Source organism: Suricata suricatta, chromosome 9 (genome assembly GCF_006229205.1).
Source record: "Suricata suricatta isolate VVHF042 chromosome 9, meerkat_22Aug2017_6uvM2_HiC, whole genome shotgun sequence".
NCBI lineage: Eukaryota > Metazoa > Chordata > Mammalia > Carnivora > Herpestidae > Suricata > Suricata suricatta.
Genome location: NC_043708.1, coordinates 14,595,307 through 14,602,418, shown reverse-complemented (window position 1 = coordinate 14,602,418; position 7,112 = coordinate 14,595,307). Strand labels below are relative to the sequence as shown.

The 7,112-nt window shown below is 42.0% G+C and overlaps 1 long non-coding RNA gene and 1 pseudogene across 1 annotated transcript; one reads left to right on the top strand and one right to left on the bottom strand.

The window, feature by feature from the left end:
• Positions 1-372: 372 nt before the first annotated feature.
• On the bottom strand, positions 373-3,190 carry LOC115301286. Its single transcript, XR_003913055.1, has 3 exons — positions 3,152-3,190; positions 1,421-1,477; positions 373-493 (listed from the first exon to the last, which is right to left on the bottom strand). It is a non-coding gene; the product is annotated as an uncharacterized LOC115301286 (long non-coding RNA).
• A 1,984-nt stretch (positions 3,191-5,174) lies between these two features.
• On the top strand, positions 5,175-6,835 carry LOC115302159 (annotated as a pseudogene).
• The last annotated feature ends 277 nt before the right edge of the window (positions 6,836-7,112 follow it).

Sequence of the window (7,112 nt, the reverse complement as noted above, 5' to 3'; positions counted from 1 at the left end):
TTGCATTATTAATATTCCTGTTTAGCATAATTAGCTACCTTCTCCAGCTTACAACCTGCAGTGTTTATGCCTCTATTTGATAGCTCGCCCAGTAGCAAAGCAGTACAGTTCCCTGAAGGCGGAATGCAGGTGGTTCTGAGTGATGCAGGATGCCAGTTGCTCAGAAAAGCAGGCGACATAAGCTTTAATTGATGTTAAAAATATATTCGCTAGAAGAATCAGACTCCTTCAGTCTGTCTGCAGCAGATAAAAGCATCTATGGATTTAAAAAGGCCTGGCAGAACAAAAGAGAGGTGAACGAATGGGAACAAATGAATTTTATTAATGGGGAAAGAAAGATAGCTGATACAGGACAATATTACTTCTCTTTATTCAACTAAATTGGCAGTCCACTTTACATACACAGTGACTGTTGCTTCATAATATGATTTCAGACCCAACAAAGCTGAGCAATTTAAGTCCTAACATGCCTTGTCGTCCAGCTTCGGGCAGCCTGGAAAAAGTAATTCAACATTCCTTATGGAATCACAGGCAATTATAACTGGAAGAGAGCTCAGAGACAGAGTTATATGATATATTATTATTATATAAGTTATTTGTATGATTTTGGTATGTATATTTCAGTGGTCTGAGTTAATATTTCTCCATCAGCCACTAATTCACTACTCAAGAAAGAAAAAAAAATCCACATTGACCTGTTAGAAATGAGTCAAGAGTGAAAGAGTATACACATATGGGGGGGAGAGGGATGAAAGTGATTCTCCCCAGTTTGCTAGGCAGAGCACTTCCCCAGCACCCAGCAGGGCCTGGAAATCCATGTCAAATAATGCTCTCAGGATATATTAACATAGTGGTTATCATGTGCTGGATGCTGTCCTCAGTGTTAGCTATATTTAATTCATTTTATCCTTAAACATCCCTGACAGGTAAACACTACTATGATCCACACCTGATACCCAAGAAAACTGAGACATAGAAGTTACAAAAGTCACCTTTGGTCACTCTAGTGACCAGAGTCCAGGTTTGGACCCAATCTGGCGCAAAAGTCTGTGCGCTTCTTCAACACACTATACTGCCCCTCGGTTCAAATTTGAATGTTTCCCAGGGCACCTAAGTGAGTTAGTCAGTTGAGCACCAACTTTTGATTTTGGCTCAGGTCATCATCTCATGGTGGTGAGATCAAGTCCCGTGTCAGGCTTCTCTCTGAGTGTGCAGCCTGCTTGGGATTCTTGCTCTCCCTCTCTCTCTCTACCCCTCCCCCACACTCATACACACATACACACACACACACACACACACACACACACACACACACACACTATCTCTCTCTCAAAATGAATAAACATTTTTAAAAACCAAATTTGAATGTTTCCATATTTACCAGTGATCAGGCCTCTACTACCCTAAAACAAGTTGTTACCTCATTTTTCACGTGCAGAGTGCTTTGACGTGCTCTTCCCTGGGCTCTTTGCATCAGCTTCGAGAAGTGAGCATGATACAAATTATTAATTCACAGATAAAGGGACTCAGAAGCCATTGTCTCCCAACCCCTTTATGTTTCTGACAAGAAAAGTAAGCTCAATACCTAAAGAAGAACGTTTACAGATAAATACTGAAGTAATGCAAATGATTCGATAGGAAAATGGGTAAAGACAGAAAGAGTATTTATTTCACAGAAGAATAAATGCACGGCTAGTGACCATATGAAGGACACTGAACATTATTCGTGAGGAAGGAAATGTGGCAGATTAAGGCCAGAACGGGGCACCAATTTCCATGCCTTTCATGGGCAAAAGTTTTTTAAAAACCATCTATGACAAGTACTGGAGATGAACAGAGCCATAAGATCTATCACATGCTGCTGATGGAAATGTGACTCTGGGAAAACTGACATTATCCACTAAAGTTGACCAGTCATGTCTCATGACCCAGAAACTCCACTTCTACATATATTCTCAAAATAGAGTCTTATGTATCTATAAAAAACGTTCTCATCAGCATCATCTGCAATAACAAAGAATCCAAAAACAACCTACATAGCCATTAATGTGAGGGCAAATGAAAAAACATTCATTTCGTGGAATATTATGTCGCAGTTAAAAGTAAAGAGATTATAAAAGCACATACCAACACATACGAATCTTAGTGATATAATAGGGAGCAACAAATAAAGCAAGTCTCAGAAAGTAAATACAGAGAAAGGAAAGCAAGGGAAAGACAACTAGAATTTGGAGGGAGAGAGCCAGGTGCCTCTGCTATTGGAAGGATTCTGTATAGGTAGTTCAATATGCAGAATCCTAAAATGACTCCCAATGACCCACATCCCTAGATAATCACCTCCCTTTAAGTGTGGGTGGGACTTATAAGTTACTTCTAATCAACACAACATGGTCAAGGTGATGGGCTATCACAATGGTGATCAAGTTATGTTATATAGCAAAGGTGAAGGGGTTTGAAGATGCAATTAAATTCCATTAACAGTTGACTTTAAGTAATCAAAAGAGATATCTCAGGTGGGCCTGACCTAATCAGATGAACCCATCATCTGATTAGGACATAGAGGTCAGAGGTTCAAAGCAGCAGAGAATCTTCATCTCCACTGCTAGCTGGTGAAGAAGCAAGCTCCCATGAATTCCACAGCCTCAGGAAATTGATCCGGCCAACCACCTGAGGGGTCCTCCTTTGTCAAGCTTCCAGATGAGAACCCAGCTTGTTCATGATCTAAGGCTTGTAAGACGCAGAACAGAAGAACCAGCTATAATCTAAGTTGTACCCAGATTCCTGCCCTACAGAAACTGCGATATAATATATGGATGTTGTTTTAAACTACTTATTTTGTGGTAATTATTTATGCAGCAATAGAAAACTAAGGTAAAGATGATTGTCAAAATCTTAGCTTTTATTTTAAATCATAGTCCCCTGGTATTGATTAAATTACTAGTAAGTAACTAAACTTCATTCCATCTTCTTTTGTTGAGATGGAGGAAAAGAAAGAGTAAACATTAAATATTCCTTTTATCTCTTTGGCTTCACGTATAGGACATAAAGCAGAAAACTAAGAGAAGATAACAATGACAGTACTCTTGGTGACCTGGGGAGGGAGGTACTGGGATGGACCATCCAAAGACAGTGACTGATGCAAACACCTTACCTGACTGGGCATTACTGGAGGATAACAGGCTGATGCCGTCAATCTTTTTTATGGAGAAAGCAATATTGTTACTAGATAGTAAGGTACACAGAAATGTGTGCACCCAGAGAAGGCATAAGGCAGAAGCCACACATAGTAGATAGAGGACTTGTGATGTAGAGAAACTGAGTCACCATAATGCTAATATGATAGTCAGGAGGGATGAAGGGATAATCAGACAGACCTCTCAGGTGACCACTGAGATAATTCTTTATTTTTCTGACCTCCCCTCCATTTTTCTGACCTCCCCGTCTATCCTAAAAACAAACATCTCTAACCTGAGATAACATAAGAATGTAAAAACAGAATGCATCTGTTTCTGTCCCTCAAAAGAAACTGCCTAGTGTTGTGAAAAACATGAGTTCTAGATCTAGACTTCCTGGGTTAGCTTCCAACCTCCTTCCCTTCCAGACAATGTGACCTGGAGCAAGTTACCTAACCTTTCTGTGACTCTGTTTCCTCATCTGTGAAATGGGAATATTATTAACACTTACCTTATAAGATTGCTATGAGGATTAAATGAATTAATAGTTGTAGGGTTCCCTGGGCAGCTCAGTCCGACTTTTGATTTCAGCTCAGGTCATGATCTTACGGTTCGTTGGTTCAAGCCCCATATCGGGCTCTGCACTGACAGCATACAGCCTGCTTGGGATTCTCTCTCCCTTTCTCTCTGCTCTTCCCTGCTCTCTCTTTCTGTCTTTCTCTCAAAATATATAAGTAAACTTAAAAAAAAAAAGTCGTAAAGTTATTAGAGTACTTGGCAAATAGCGAGTGGTGTCTAATTGTTTGTTGAATGAATAAACTTGTCAGGAGGGGAGCCCTTCTTCCCTACCCATGTGGAGGGACATAATTAATGTAACGCTCTGGGCTGCTCCCCACCCCTTAATCACCCCATTCCTAATGTACTGGCCAAGGCAATGGAATGACTTACCTGATTGGAGAGTATATCAATTAGAATTGGGCTTGACCTTGGGGACCTGGGTAACTCAGTTGGTTGAGGGTCCAACTTCAGCTCCCATTATGATCTCACAGTTCGTGAGTTTGAGCCCCACTTCAGGCTCTGTGCTGTCAGCTCAGAGCCTGGAACCCACTTCGGATTCTGTGTCTCCCTCTCTCTGTCTCTGCTCCTCCTCCCCAAAAAGTAAATACACATTAAGAATTTTTTTAAAAAACGAATTGGGCTCAGCCTTAACTGAGAGGAAATTTAAGATAACAGTGGCTTAAATAAGGTAAATGTCCTCCCTCTCCCATACATAAAGGATGGATAGGTAGTCCAGGGCTACCTTGACCTCTCCAGGACCCCCAGCTCATTTCTAGTTTGGATGCCATCCTCAAAATTCAGTTTCCATTTCATGGTCCAATAGAGACTCCAGTTCCTTAGTCTTGGCAGAAGGGATGAGGAAAACTGGGGAAAGAAGCCCAGATAATCACTCTTCCTAGAAACTGAGCACGCTTCCTCTTACCACGTCCCCCACCTTTCAACTGGGTCACAGGGTCACGCCTAGCTGCAAGGGATATTGGGGAATGAAGTCTTTATTCTAAGGCCCCACCATGCCCCCACTGAAAAGGGGGAAATGTATTACTAAAGAGGAAGGGAAGACAAGATTTAGCTGATAATTAGCTGTCTCTCCATAGTGAGTTTGTAAGGAAACACTGAGACTGCTTAATTTATACACTTGTGGGAAAAGGCTCATCCTAATCTAGCAGGACTGGGTTCATAGCTGCCTGATTCTAGGGATCGGCATTAGACAGTGGCCTTGCCCACCAGTAGAAGCCATTTTCTCCAATATCCGCTTGGACACCGCAAGGGTGATATATTTATCTCCACCTGTTAAACAAGTTTGTCTTCTTTTCATTGTTTCAGTACCCAGGTGGGGAAGTAGGGAGATTATGTTATAGACCTTTCAAGATTTCTGATATAATGCAAGAAAAGAATTTGTCAACACACACAGGAGTTGTATAGAATTCCCTACACTGTGGACTCATGTCATGGAGAGGTATATTTGTAGCTACATTACAATTGCAATACTCCCAGATCCAAATTTATTTGGTGGTTAAATATATCTGGATGTACTCTTTTAAAAAGCTCCAGTGAAAACAATGCCAAGTCACATCCTCTATTCTGGGAAGATTTGATACTGAGTGGGATCCAGGGCTTCACTTTAGTGTTAATCCTCTGACAGAGTCGGTTTTGCTGGCTCTGAACTGACTATTCTCTACCATGTACTGTTTTAACATTTAGAAAGTGTCCATTTTTAGCAAAATCACAGCTGTGTGAATGTAGCATATTGGTGTGGAGGAGGGTTACATTTCAACTTGTTATATTAGAAAAGTAAGAAAATCACTGACTTTTAGATCTGGAAGGAAACTTAGAGATCATTGAGCCAAGCCCTCTTATGATGGATGAGAAAACAGAAGCCCAGAGCGGAAAAGGGCCATCTCCCTCGTCACTCACATGAATTCATTACAGAACTGGACAAGAGTCGAGTAGCTGCCAGCCCAACCTGCTTTCCAAAATCCTACTCTATTTTCTTCCACCCTCCACTTTTCCTACAGTAAATAAAATGTAAAAAGAAATGAAGTGGGTTACTTAAGTTTTCTGTGCCTCACTTTCTCATCTGTAAAATGAGCATAATAATGCCTACCTCACAGGACTATTTATATAAAGATTAAATCAGATGACTGCTACTACTCTAACCCAAAATGTGAATTCCAAACAAAGTGAGGACTTGATAGTAGCTTTTACATATATGTGGTGCCTGGGTGGCTCAGTCGGTTAAGTGTCAAACTTTGGGTCACGTCATGATCTCCCACTTCCTGGGTTTGAGCCCCACATTGGGCTATCTGACTGCTGTCAGTGGGGAACCTGCTTTGAATCCTCTGTCCCGCTTTCACTCTCCCCCTCTCCTGCTCTCTCTGTCTTTCTCTCTCTTTCTCCCAAAAAGAAACAGTAAAAAAAAAATTTTAACAAAAAAAAAAAAAGACCCCGTATAAAGGTTAAAAGTGCTAAGCCAGGTCCCCAGAGGAGAAGCTGAGGTCATCATTGAACTTGAAATATTTAAAGTGGATACAAAACTGTTTCAGCAGTGCAGACAATTTAGTGTGGTGTAGGCAATGGGGCCCATGGTAAAACATGTCTCCTGGCATCCTACACAACAAACAAATTTCCATCGAAGGATGTACTGACTGTTTTTGACAACTATACAGTCACCGTTGATTGGCAGACAGCCACGTACTCTTGGACTTTTGGATACTGCAGGGCAAGAGGATCATGACTGATCACAACCGCTGAGTTATCCACAAACAGATGTATTCCTAGTCTGTTTTTCAGTGGTCTCTCTATCCTCATGTGAAAATGTGAAGAAGTGGGTGCCTGAGATAGCTCACTGCTGTCCAGAGACTCCTTTCTTGCTTGTTGGGACCCAAACTGATCTCCGAGATGACCCCTCTATGATTGATAAACTTGCCAAGGACAGACAGAAGCCTATCACTCCGGAGACTGCCAGAAAGCTGGCCCATGACGTAAAGGCGATCAAGTACGTGAAGTGCTCTGCGCTCCCACAGAAAGGCCTAAAGAAGGTATTTGACGAAGCAATACTGGCTGCCCTGGAGCCCCCAGAGCCGAAGAAGACCTGCAGGGTCTAGGAGATGTTCTATGAATGTCGCCGGAGCCCTTTCCGCACAGCTGGGGTCGGCAGCGAACTAAAAGCAATGCTAAATCTGAAGGTTAAGGGGCGCCTGGGTGGCTTGGTCGGTTAAGCGGCTGACTTCTGCTCAGGTCATGATCTCACAGCTCTGGGTTCGAGCTCTGTGTCAGGCACAGAGCCTGGAGCCTGCTTCGGATTCTGTATCTCTCTTTCTCTGACCCTCCCCCGCTCATGCTCTGTGATCCTCTCTCTCAAAAATAAAAACATAGGATATA